The sequence below is a fragment of the Bubalus bubalis genome, chromosome 11 (genome assembly GCF_019923935.1).
Source record: "Bubalus bubalis isolate 160015118507 breed Murrah chromosome 11, NDDB_SH_1, whole genome shotgun sequence".
In the NCBI taxonomy this organism is placed as follows: Eukaryota; Metazoa; Chordata; class Mammalia; order Artiodactyla; family Bovidae; genus Bubalus; species Bubalus bubalis.
The window spans coordinates 11,460,994-11,475,129 of NC_059167.1; the positions used below are offsets into that span (position 1 = coordinate 11,460,994).

Consider the following 14,136-nt stretch of genomic DNA (forward strand, 5'->3'; position numbering starts at 1 on the left):
AGAGGGAAAAAACTACAAGGGAAAAAATTCCTTGTGTAGGGGTGAAGACAAGGAACAAGACAATTGCAAGTAGAGCAATAAGCATGAAAGAGGCTGTGGGAGATGTGATTGTTGCCATATATCCACTCCTTGGCTGGTAGACCCTTTCCTCAGCTGCTGCCAAGGCTAAACTAATGCCATACACCTGCCACCTTTTGGAGGGGAAAAAAGGGTGAATGAAAGCCACCTGCCCTGGAGATTACTGAGAAGTTATGACCTACCCAGTTAATTCTTGGAGTAAGAACAGACTCCGCCCAGGGGAAGAAAACGGCGGAAGTAGTGAAGTCAGAGAAATCTGTGCAAAAGATCCTGATTCCTCTGGGGTACGCACTTGCATGGTTCAGGGGACGAATGTTTCTAAGTGACACAGGAAGCCATTTGATGCTGTCCTCAAGCCCCAGGGATGTTACGGAGGTGAGTAGCATGATCAGATATCCATTTTAACGTCATCACGGTTGCCGTGTTCAGAAGTGAGGTAGGAGGAGAGGGAGAGTGGAGGTGATTTTGGAGACGATGGTGTAGTGGTGAACGCTCCTGGCTCTGGAGCCTGATTTCCTGGGCTTAAATTCCTGGATTTCCTCTTAGTTAGCTATTTCACTTAGCATAAAATATTTAACTTCCCAGAGCCCTCAGTTTCCTTGTCTATATGATGGGGATAAAAGTGGAATTTACTCTTAAAGGTTGTGTGAGGAGCCTTAAATTAATCAAATTATGTCCGGCATTGGCTTATAGAAAGTGCCCAGTAAATGCTGGCTCTTATCACTGCTCGGTTAGTACTATTAGCAGCCACAGTAGCAGTGGTAGCACAGGGAGGTAAGGCAGACGTAGCAGTAAAGCTGGCAGTGTGTTCAGATGAGAAATGAATGGAAGCTAAGCCAAGGGAGTGGCATCGGGGGACACAGCCATGGGGGAAGAATTTTATATGATATTTAGGTTTTAATTATCAGCAACAGTTTGACCTAGAAGTGGGTGAGAATAGCTTGGATAACTGGCTAGCTAAGCAATAGTGCCGTTTCCTGAGATGAGGATCACAGGCAGAGGTGCTGACTTTAATGGGAAAGTTCGAGTCTGGTTTTGAAAGTAATGAGTTTGAGATACATTTGCAATATCCCCAGTGAGATTTCCATATGTAGCTGGAGAGTTCTGGCATTAGAGACAGACGTGTGTGCATGCTCACTCATGTTCGACTCTTTGAGACCCATGGACTGTAGCCTGCCAAGCTCCTCTGTCCATGGGATTTCCCAGGCAAGAATACTCAAGTGGGTTGCTGTTTCCTATTCTAGGTAATCGTCCCAACCCAGGGATTGAATCTATCTTGCGTTTCCTGCATTGGTAGGCAGATTCTTTACCACTGTGCCACCTGGGGTAAAGACTGAACCTTGAGATAAACATCTCATAGTAAAGAGTATGTTTACAACTCGAGCATCTTTGGGACACCCACATTAAAAAAAATTAATAATTGAGAAAATAATTAGAAAAAAATGGGATCCAAGAATAGCTCTAAAAAGGTTTTAAGCAGAAGAGGAGGATGGAACTCTTGGGAGTACTCAGAAAAAAGCAATAAAGAATGCAGCCTTGGGAGGAGAATATGGTACACCAGAAATCTCAGGTAAAACCAATAATGTCCAATCTGTCTACTACAAACGTATACTCACACTGTCTACTCACAGTCTGCATTTCCCGGACCACAGAGGGAATAGAGAGTACAACAGGAGCAATTTTTACCTTGGTCACAGATGACATTCCAGTGCAAGGTGAGAGAAACATCACACTTGAAACCCATGTTCACTTTGATAAATTTCCTTTGAACACTGGGGCCCAGGCTAAGGTAGTTCTACAGTGTGAAATGCTAGCTCTGTAAGAAAATCTGACTTATTTTAGGTGTTTCTTTTTTTAAAAACCAAGAACATATAGATATCGTAGAAGGCTACAGTGATCTAGAAATTAAACACACAAATTAAAAAAAGCAAAAAGGCTTCCCTGGTGGATCAGTGGTAAAGAATCTGCCTGCAATGCAGGAGATGTGGGTTTGATCTCTGGTTTGGGAAGATTCCCTGAAGAAGAAAGTGGTAACCCACTCCAGTATTCTTGCCAGGGAAATCCCATGAGCAGAGGAGCCTGGTGGGCTATGGTCCATGGGGTGGCAAAGAGTTGGACACGACTGAGCAGCTAAACAGCAGCAGCAAAAACTATATAAGAGATTTATATTGTATTTTACAAAGCTAAATGTGCAAGACATAATATCTATTTCCTTTAAATAAAACCAAATTAAATCTGACTGTAAGCTTCAATACCACAGACTTTAATTTATTGGGACTCTCTCCATATTTTAATGTATTATGCAAGGAATCTTTGGCTAACTAGACTTTTCAGAGATGTAGGCTTCACTGGTTACCATTGAAAAGTCTGTGATCCTTTAAAATTCAGAGGTGCAGATGCTCTATTCCATGCACTTAGGGTTTAGGAGTCTGAATTGTCAACCCCAAATTACGTACCTAGAGAAGACATACTTCTGGCCTGAAAGGAGACATAAAGACATTTTAAAATGAAGGAAAACTAAGAGAATTTGTTGCCAGCAAATCTACCATAAATAAATGACCAAAGGAAGTTTTCTAAACAGAAAATTGCTTGACAATTGAACTAAAATTGTAACACTGTCTGATGTGGCTCTGAACATATGTAGAAATATTTATTACATTTATAAGTGGAGGAGAGTAAAAGAATGTAAAGCCAGGTAAGGTTTCTATGTACCATTTAAGTTAGTAGAATGACAATGCCAAATAGACAGTAATAAGTTATGTGTATACAATGTAATATTTAGAGCAACCCCTAACAACACTAAACAAATAAACTAAGAAATGCTATCAGTTCAGTTCAGTTCAGCTCGCTCAGTCATGTCCGACTCTTTGCGACCCCATGAATCGCAGCACACCAGGCCTCCCTGTTCATCACCAACTCCCGGAGTTCACTCAGACTCATGTCCATAGAGTCGGGTGATGTCATCCAGCCATCTCATCCTCTGTCATCCCCTTCTCCTCCTGCCCCCAATCCTTCCCAGAATCAGGGTCTTTTCCAATGAGTCAACTCTCCGCATGAGGTGGCCAAAGTATTGGAGTTTCAACCTCAGCATCAGTCATTCCAATGAACACCCAGGACTGGTCTCCTTTGAGATGGACTAGTTGGATCTCCTTGCAGTCCAAGCGACTCTCAAGAGTCTTCTCCAACACCACAGTTCAAAAGCACGATTCTAAAAACTGTTACAGAAAACCAATAAAAAGACTAGAAAAAGAAAACAGAAATAAAAAACAGAACAGAAAACTAACTAAAAAATGGCAGTGTCCAGTTTATTTATTTTTGTTCTGGTTTTGATGTCATATTTAGGAGACCATTGCCTAATCTAAGTTCATGAAGATTTACTTATATCATTTCTTCTAGAGTTTTATAGTTTAAGTTTTTACATTTAAATCTTTGATCCATTTTGAGCTAGTTTTTGTGTATGGTGTGATGTATGTGTGTATGTGATCCAGCACTTGGCACTCTTATTACAAATAATTGATCATAAATATAAAGGTATATTTCAGGATCCTCAATTCTATTCCTTTTGCCTATTTGTCTCTGTTTATAACAGTACCACATTGTCCTGACTGCTATATGTTCATAGCAGGTTTTGAAATTGGGAAGTGTGAGTCTTCTAATTTTGTTTTTCTTTCTCAAGATTATTTTGACTATTCTGCATGCCTTGTGTCTCCATATGAATTTTAGGATCAGCATGTCCATTTCTGCAGAAAAGTTAGCTGGTATTTTGATAGGGATTGCATTGAATTTGTAGATCAATTTGGGGAATATTGGCATTGTAGCAATAAATATTTTCCATGAAAACAAATGTTTTCCTGTTGATTAGGGTCTTAAATTTCTTTCAATGATGTTTTGTAGCTTTTAGAGTATAAGTTTTACCCTTCCTTTGTTAAATGTATTCCTAAGTATTTTATTCTTTTTGATGCTACTTTAAATGGAATTATTTTCTTGACTTCATTTTTTATTTGATCATTGCTACTGTGTTGGGAAAATCCCCTGGAGAAGTAAATGGTAATCCACACCAGTATTCTTGCCTGGAGAATCCCATGGACAGAAGAACCTAGTGGGCTACAGTCCAGAGGGTCATAGAGATGGACAAGACTGAAGTGACTTAGTTCACATGCACTGTATAGAAATTCTATTAATTTTCACGTCCTGATATATATCTTGCAACTTTGCTGAACTCATTGATTAGCTCTAATAGATTTTTAGTGGATTCCTACAGGATTTTCTATATGCAAGATTATGTCACTGGCAAGTAACAGTTTTATTACTTCCTTTCCAATCTGGAGTCTTTTATTTAATTTTCTTGCATAATTGTCTTGGCTAGGCTCTCCACTACAATGTTGCATACAAGTGGAAAGAGAAGACACCATTGTTTAGTTTCTAGTTTTCATTCACACCATTAATATGATATTTTTCATTTGTTGTTCAGTTGCTAAGTTGGATGCAGGAGACACAAGAGAGGTAGGTTCATTCCCTGGGTTGGGAAGATTCTCTGGAGTAGGATATGGCAATCCACTCCAGTATTCTTGCCTAGAAAATCCCATGGACAGAGGAACCTGGTTTGCTACAGTCCATGGGGCCACAAAGAGTTGGATACGGCTGAGCACTCCTACAAATATCTTAACTGTGAACTTTATGTAGAGGATTATTTGTATGGTTTTCACACCAAGGGGATCATATCATGTTTGCAAATTTTAGCCTAGTTTTCTTCCCAACATAAACAGTTGCATCATTAATCTGTCTTTTGTATATCACTGCAATGGCTACATGCCATTTTATTGCACTTTAAAAAATGAATTATCTTGCCATTTATCCAAGATTAATTATTATAAAAATTATCCTATAAATCCATGTGGTTATATTCATGATTGTTTTGGGGTTGAAATCTGAGAAGTAGCATATCTGGGTCATAAGGCATGCACCTGTGATAGATTTTTATAATTTAGTTTAGTATTTGTTCTGCTTGTGTTTTCTCTCCAACTGAATTGTCAGATTCTTTTAGATAAGAGCCTGGTTTTTTCTTCTGAGTATCTTCATAGGCTACCCAGGATACCTACACAGGAATATTCGCCTGAAGGTGGTTAAGGAAAATACTTAAATGACTAGATATCTCTTTGCAACAAATGATTTATTCTTAAACTTTCCTGCTGTACCTAAGATGTTCCCATTGTTTTCTTTTTATATGCCTTTATTATATGAAATACTACACACATACATACTTTTCAATAACTAACATTTTTTTATATTCTTTTTATCCAACTTTACATTTATTATTTCCATGTTGTCTAATTATCAAAGATATTTCAAGCAATATTTTTTTTTCCACTTTCTAATCCAGGCAGAGAAGGGTGGGTATCAGGAACTGGGCTCTTGAGAATATATTGTTTAAGTAGTGCAGGTTTGGTAAGCAAACGCAGTTGGTAAAAAAGTTTAGTTTCTTGTAAGTCTATAGCCAGATTGAATGCAAATCTTTTGCTTGTCTAAACAATCATCATTGCTGCTGCTGCTAAGTCGCTTCAGTTGTGTCCGATTCTGTGCGACCCCATAGGTGGCAGGCCGTCAGGCTTCCCCGTCCCTGGGATTCTCCAGGCAAGAACACTGGAGTGGATTGCCATTTCTTTATCCAATGCATGAAAGTGAAAAGTGAAAGTGAAGTTGCTCAGTTGTGTCCGACCCCTAGCGACCCCATGGACTGCAGCCTACCAGGCTCCTCTGTCCATGGGACTTTCCAGGCAAGAGTACTGGAGTGGGGTGCCGTTGCCTTCTCCGAAACAATCATCACAGGTGGTAACAATTTTGCTACTAGAAGCACACACACAGATTGAGAAATTGGGTGTGTTTTGCAGACATTTTTCAGAAGTAGGATACTATGAGGAGCAAGCTGGCTTAAAGAATAGGAGAGGAGGCACCATCTGAAAGAATAGGAAAGAAAATTCATGAAAATCTGTGGCTGGTGATCAAACAGGAAAAGCTAATGGTTATTAGCTGTGAATAGTCTGAGTTTTTATGCTGCTAGAATGTACAATATTATAAATTACTGTTTTGGGATTGTTGTGCTAGAGAACAAATGACATATAAAAAAGAAAGAAACAGTCTTCGGATTGGGTTCTGTTTTATTTTAAAGTTATTTTCCAAGCACTACTGTAGGAGCCTTTTTCAAAAGTGACATTTCAAATCCTGAGGGTTTGTGCCTAGATGCAATTTATCTTTTAGCATATATTAAAGAAAAAGATGCTCTCATGAAATTTTACTTACCTGTTAGCAAAATTCATGCCTTTTAAAGTTTAGAAATTCTAGAGTTTCTTATCAAGACATTGACATTAGCATCTGCAGCTCTTTAGTAAGAGATGTAAACTTGCAAAAGATTAGCTTGTTTACTTACATTTCAGTTCAGTTCAGTCTTATATAACCAAACTGCTTAAGATCAAGACCAAACCAAACATTGAGAACCATAAAATACATGGAGGTGCTTTGGGAGAGCTAGGAGGCTGTTATCTAGAAAAGTCAGGTGAAACAAAGATGTATTCTATTGTGCAAAGAGCCAGATGTTTAGATGAATTGGGGGTTTGAGAAGAAAACATGAAGGATCAGCTAGGATCTTCAGTGCCCCTTTGTTTTCCATTAAATCAGAAAGCAGGATGGATAAGCATTCCCCAGGTTTAGAGGAAAGAAAGGAAGATTTTAAGGAGACGGTAAGATGCTATAAACCCTGTGTGTGGTGGGAACATAATGGAAAAAAGGCTCAAAGCTGTGCATCCGCAAGACCCTGGAAAGAGGACGCCCTCCTCCTCCAGGGGCGGCGCTGTCTTTGTATCTTGGAGCACTCCACATATCAGTCTGGGAATGATGTGGTAAGACTGATGGACCAAAAGGGTGCTGAGAAAGATACTATCAAAGTAACCAACTGATGGAGTGTAGCTTCCACTGTGACCTTTATTTCTGGGTTCCAAGAGCCTTCATCTTATTCTCATGGCTGGTACGATTATTATCTACCTCTGCCTGGCCACCACGGTAGAACCCTGATGTTATTATTTTTAAAATATTTAGTTATTTGACTGTTCCAGGTCTTAGCTGTGGCTTGTGGGATCTAGTTCCCTGACCAGGGATTGAACATGGGCCCCCTGCATTTAGAGCATGGAGTCTTAGCTACTGGACCACAAGGGAAGTGCATCCCTGACAAGTCCTGCCCATCTTATTAACTGTTCTTTACATTGATGATCTATCTTTTCAAAACCCCATTTCCTGCATACTTGAAGTTTCTGCTTCTGTTTCAGATTTAACGAATCATTTTCAAATGCTTCCATTAACTGTTAAAAACCTTATTTCACATAGTTCTTTCTCAAATCATTAGCCTTTGTCTCAGTTAAGTCAGAATTATTTTCTGCGTCTGTGCTCTTTTTGCTCAACTATTTGCTCAGCCTCACTTTCCTTGGTTTAGATTCTACTCATCCTTCAAGGCCCAGTCTAAATCATATTTTTAACTTGAAACCTTAGGCAGCATACTTCAGCTCAGGAATGTTTATTTTCTTTTCTCTTTGCCAATATATAAGCCTATTAACTAGGATGCTGGGAAAGAAATGACCTCATTTAACATTCTGTTGAATCCAGTAGTATCCTTTATTTCCATTCTGCTGTCCAAACCATATAGTAAACATTTTGACAATGGGAGCCTTCTGAGAATTCTGCAGCGCCTCAGACAGTGCTGGGTGCCCAGCAGTTAACACAGCACCTACTTGTGACTGAGGAAGAAGACATTAAATAAAAAATACCACAGAGGTACAAAGTGTAGGGAAGTGAGCAAGCCTTGAATGATACCAGTCAGAAATAATTTCAAGAAGGTAATATAATTTTACAAGAGTTTTGTTTCTTCTTTCTTCAAAGACACCAAATGGGAGGGATAGGAAAGACCTCCAAATATTACATAGAGCTACCATATGACCCAGCAATCCCCCTACCAGATATAATGCACGGAGAAAACTCTAATTCAAAAGGACACATGTACTCCAGTGTTCACTGAAGTACTATTCACAATAGTCAGGACCTGGAAGCAACCTAAATGTTTAACAACAGATGCATGGATAAAGAAATTGTGCATATTTACGATGGAATATTACTTAGCCACTAAAAGGAATGAATCTGTAGAGACATGGATGGACCTAGAGTGTGTCATACAGTGTAAAGCGAGTCAGAAAAAGAAACACAGAATCATAGATTAATGTATATATGTAGACTCTAGAAAAAGGGTACAGATGAACCTATTTCCAAGGCAGGAACAGAGAGGCAGACACAGAATGGACATGTGGACTTAGGTGTGAAAGGGAAGGGAAGGCTGAATTGAGAGATTAGGATTGACATAAATACTCTACCATGTGTAAATTAGCTAGTGGGAAGCCTCTGCACAGCACAGGAAGCTCATCTCGGTGTCTGTGATGACCTAGAGGGGTGCGATGGTGGGAGGGAGCTCCAGGGGGGAGGGGATACATGTATACATATAGTTGATTCACTTCATTGTACCGCAGAAATTAACACAACATCATAAAGCAATGATAAGCCAATAAAAAATAAATTTAAAAAAATGAAAAAAGAAAAAAGATTCCAAATGTTGCATGGTCTGCTGTGTTGTTTTGTGCAAACATCCTTGGGAAAATTGGAACCTGGAATATTTGATGAATCCTCCAACCTTGGCACGTCAACCTGGAGTGTGCTTTATTTTCTTTTATTCCTCAGAATCCCTACGATTATTAATAGTGGATATTATCCAAGGGCAAAGAATGTGTGGTCTTTTTGACCAGAGACTAGTTTCCATAAAGAAAATAGCTAACTAATTATCATCTCTGTCTCCAGTCCATTTCTGCCACCCATAGCAACAAAGGATTCCATTAAAAAACATTACTATTTTATTAAAAATGCTAAATTAATTTAGTATTCTTTTTAATTTCCCAGTAGGTTTTGAAGAGATTATGGTGCCATCTGCGTATGCCCAGAAGGGATAATTATAATAGCAGAAGAACCAGCCTCAGCTTTGGTGCCTTCTTTTTCAAAAGTGACCTGAATGGAGTCATTGCATTTACTGATTAGTTACAGTTCTTTCTCTTCATTCAAATTGGTAACAAGGGAAACAATACTTCTCAATACTCTTTTAGTAAAAATGAATATCTCCTGAAGTAAACAGTTCAGGTGTAGACTACTTAATGGGCTTATTCAGCAGAGTTTATGAAAAGGTTGAACCAGTTCATTCTTAGCTTGTTTTCAGTTTTTACATATAGATTATCTTTTGCTAGTCTGTGAAGCTTGTAAACCACCTTCTGTGCCAAGCTATTGTTTCTTAGCTGCAAGCCCACTCTTCCAAACTCTACTTTGTGATGGTGAGGCTGAGATTTTGTCAACCACATTTCAGCAATGCCACTTGGCTCCTGGCTAGGCTATACCACTAGAGACCACTAGATGGGCTTCCTGTTTATTTCCTATGACTGTGCTATACTTCTTCATCTTTTCTGCATTATCTTCCCTTAATTCATTGGGAATTCATTTTGGAGTTTTTCCAACACTTGCAGAGTTGGATTCAGGCACCATCCCAGGGATATCAGCACTAGCTGAGCACCTTCTCAGAAGTCTGAATTTCATCTCCTCCAGGCTTTAAAAAACTTTAACTCCTCCCTTTGTTCTGCTAAGCCAAGGTGTGTAGCTGCCTCCTGCAACTGATACTTTCATGATACTTGAAAAAAATTGTTTTTGTTCGAGTATACTTGATTTACAGGATACTTCCCTGATACCAGTTGTAGGCAAGTGTGTGTATTATCTGTGGCTGCTGTATAAGAGTCAAATATTTGCAATGGAGACCATATGACTGAAAATGTTTGCTCCCTGGCTCTTTGTACAGAAAGTTTAGTGAACTCTGCCACAGTGTTCTAGTCTTGTCTTTTTAAAGTTTACACTAAAATTTTAAAATAATTACACTAAATTCTCTCTGTTCATGTAATCAGTGTGGTTTCTAGATCATGCTTGGACCTTGACTGATACAAATATTGGTTCCACGTGTGGTCCTGGGAAATGGACACTCCAAATGGGGATTGGTTTGGTCATATTTTTTACTTGAATACAAGGTTGAAATTAGGTACTAGTGACCCATGGTGCGCAGTTGATCTCATTCAATCCAATCATTACCAGTGTTGATTGTGGTGAAATGCCTGCTGCTGCATATGCCTCAGAACCTGGCCGTCATGGCAGTAATGATGACTACAAGGACTTTGGCTGGGATAGATTTTCTGATGGTTTTGAAGTTCTTACAAAAAGAAAACGACAAATCCAGAGACTTGGAGAGCTTTATTATATCCCTAAAAATATCTTTTTAATAACCTGGACTATCATTGCTGAAAATCAAATACAAAATTTAATTGGGCAGAATGCACAATTACAACAAAAATTAAATTCATAGCTTTTGCTGAGTCATTCACATACAAGTACAGAGTCTGACCAGGGAAGAAATGTGCCCCAATTAGCCTGGTGGCGTCTCTGAATCCTTTCTCCAACTATAGCTTTTAGATACATGAGCTAAAATATGTAGGATAAAAATGGAAACAAATTATAATGAAATACAATAATAAAAATATTTTTAAAAATTCATGTAATTCTTTAAAATAAATGCTTTAAAGAACAATGTCTAGCAGTAGGTCTTTGCTGCTAAGTCGCTTCAGTCGTGTCTGACTCTGTGCGACCCCATAGAGAGCAGCCCACCAGGCTCCCCCATCCCTGGGATTCTCCAGGCAAGAACATTGGAGTAGGTTGCCATTTCCTTCTCCAATGCATGAAAGTGAAAAGTGAAAGTGAAGTTGCTCAGTCGAAATGCCACAGTTTGAATACTTATTTTGATATATCTGCATCACATTATAAAGTAGTGTGAAATATCTATGATTTCTATTGTTGCCAAAGTCATGGGCAATGATTAACACTACTGTGGGGTTGGTTTTTTTTTTTTTTGCTCATACTTTTTATCGAAGAAAATCTAAATTTCAGTTAGATGTTAATGAAAATAAAGATGTATTTTTTTCTTCTTCAAGTTTACTAATCTGGTTTTCATCTATGTACCTCAAGAATCCCTGATTTAGTGGTTTAGGTACCCTGAGAAATCAGCGGTATATACATCCTTGAGGAGTTTTGACATAATTATTCAAAATTAATTAGATGAGGATGAAGGCTGCATGGTTCATTTAATCTTCTTTTAACTCTTTCTACTTATGACACATCCTCCTATCATCCTAGGAGTCTCTTCCTCTAGGAGACTGGCTGAGAGAGTGTTCTCTCTGCATCTATATAGTGCCAGGACTTTTGCTATGGAAGCACCTACGATACCATCGTGTTCAAGTACTTAAATGTGTTTTCCGCATCAGAGATTAGGATACTATTGTGCCTGTTTGCCTTTCCATATTCTCCCCGCTTAACTGTGAGGTTTCTGATGTTAGAGACCACATCTGACCACATCCAACACAGGGCCCATCACCTAATACAGTTGTCCCCAACGTTTTCGGCATCAGGGATCAGTTTCATGGAAGAAAATTTTTCCAGGGACTGGGGGAAGGGGCTATGGTTTGGTGGTGATTCAAGGGCATTGTATTTATTGCGCGCTTTGTTTCTGTTGTTATTGCATCAGCTCCACCTCAAATCTTCAGGCACTGGATCCCAGAGGCTGGGAACTACCGAGTGGCTGCTCAGACTACGTTTGTGAGTCAACAAGTGCATGAAATGGATGGATTCCAAGGTGAAAATAGTGTTCTTCTCTTGTTTAGGGCCAAAGGTCTTGACCAGGTATTTTGCATAAGCTTTGCCGTGAATGGAGAGAGAAGAGAATAGAAGTGAACGTGTCAGTATAAATCTGTCCACCGCTGGAAACGCAACTCAGTGTTCAACCCTATCGATAGTGGAGCACTAGACATGCCACCTCTGAGGAGGACACTATTCTGGTTTTTTTTTTTTCATTGCAAAGAGAATCATGAGTCGTTTTACAGGATGGCATGTATGACATCAGTGTGCTGCGTACATCAGGGGAGACTGGATCTCCCCTTAGCTGTGGGGGTGAGAGATGAGTCTCGACTAAACCAATCCAGTCATGGTAATTCCCTTTGGCAGTGTTTAGTTCAGGCATGGGCATGTGATGCAATTGTGGGCAAAGAAATGTCATGGCAAGGCTGCTGAGGGGTGTCCAGGAAAAGACAAAAAGATATGCATGAAAGGCCACATTCCTGTATCTCTCTCTTTGGCTGTGGTTATGTGAGGGGGTGATGCTAGAGCTCGTGAAAAGTGTGTGAGAGAGGGGAGCAGGTGGCATAACGAAGTGGCAGTGTGGACGGATGGAAGGACAGTGGATGACTGGTGATGTCATTGAGATGCTCTGTGAACCAACTGCTGCACTTGTTATATCGCAGGAGTCTTGAGTAAGCCATTTTTTAATGGATTTTTTTGTTATTTGCATCCTAAAGGGTCTTAACTGCTTCACCTTCTTAAGGGAAGGACAGCTTTCCTAATGGTCATACACGGGTGTGACAGGGATTCCAGTCTGCCTGAGACCTCAGTGCAGGAGAGTCACAGAAGTCTGTATTATATACAGGAGTTCTTTAACAGCTCCAAAGTTCTAATTAAACAGTGGATAGGGTGCCAGCCATTTCTGAAATTCATCAAATGAGAACATTTCAAGCTAGATGAGAAGCATTTGTAGGTGAACTAACCCCAAACACCCTTCTGAAACCCCAGTATGCTATGGCAAGGCGTTCCTGTGCAGCCTGTCAGGTGTTACCATGTTATGAAACTGGCTTTGACATTTGGATGTCTACCACTTGGTGAGTGGTTAGTTATGAAATGCTATTGGTTATACAGATTATACTTCTGGAATAAAGCCTGGACTTCTGGGATCTTTTTAGTGGCTGGTTTATTTGTATTTCCAAGCCATTTTCCCAATAAGCCAACACAATCAAATTACATGCAGCTTTGAAGACATTCTACCTTACAGTTTGACATTTTAATTAGGACTTTAAAGAGATAATAATCACTGCCCACAACTTCCCTAATGTTACCTAGAAATGGGCCAGTTAATTAGGATCCCAGAAAAACCCACCGCATGCATTTCATTTTAATTGTTTTTCCAAAACTCCCATCACCACATCTCTTGGCTTCAACTCAGACCAAATCAAACAAACAGCAGGGAAGAGTTCAATCTCTCTGGCCTTCCAAAAACTCTAAGGGTGCAAGTAAGGAAGGCAGTCTATGTCCATCATCTAAAAATGTAGGTTACAGCCTGCCTAAGATATTTTTCTTTTCATTTCAAGATTGCTTTTGAAAGGAAAACCATGCCAGTGCATTTCATTAGGTCATTCTCTATGAAAGCCATTGACATCTGGTTCATCTGATCTCTTTGATTCCTGTATCTATACTTTATTTTTCTTTATCTCTTCTAGGGTAACATTATTAATGGGTGGTCCCACTAAGGAATTTTTTTTTTTTAATGCTCGCTGATGGCCTTACATTTCTTCAAAGTGGATTTTACAAGGTGGAGGGAAAAATGAGTCTGTCTATTGTTGAGACACAAAGGGGCCCAGGGTGTGATAGCAATTCAAGAAATGAATTCTGGACTGTTGGGCGGATTATGTGTAACAGGATGCTCACTGCCTCACCAAGCCCTGCCCCTCCCTATCCCTGGGGTCAACATACAAGAATGGAAATGTGGTAAACGTCTGAGCTGTTTGACTAACGCTCTGATGTGTTTTGACACATTCAGGCAGGAGAGGTGGTTGTCACTTCCCAGAAGGGGTTTAAGAAGTGTAACAATATGCCCCTCTGTCACTCTGCCAGTCAGGTGCCTTTAGCCTCACTTTTGGACCTGAGTACTTGGGCCCCAGTCTCCAGGTGAATGATCAGTTGCAATGTGTATCTCAGTTCCCAGGATCCAGAGGTTATAAAATTTCTTGTGTTCAACAGTCGAGTTCATTTGAAGGATATCCTCCACTTGCAACTTCATTGTTGACTACT

The 14,136-nt window shown here is 39.6% G+C and overlaps 1 long non-coding RNA gene across 3 annotated transcripts in view; it reads left to right on the forward strand.

Annotated features, from left to right (window-relative positions):
• Nucleotides 1-217: 217 nt before the first annotated feature.
• LOC123327958 overlaps nt 218-14,136 on the forward strand; it is an 82,624-nt gene continuing 68,705 nt past the window's right edge. The window contains exon 1 of one of the 3 annotated variants that reach the window (XR_006542603.2): nt 218-453. This is a non-coding gene — a long non-coding RNA (uncharacterized LOC123327958). The remainder of the gene's footprint in view (nt 454-14,136) is intronic. The other 2 variants (XR_006542602.2, XR_006542601.2) reach the window with 2 other exon arrangements.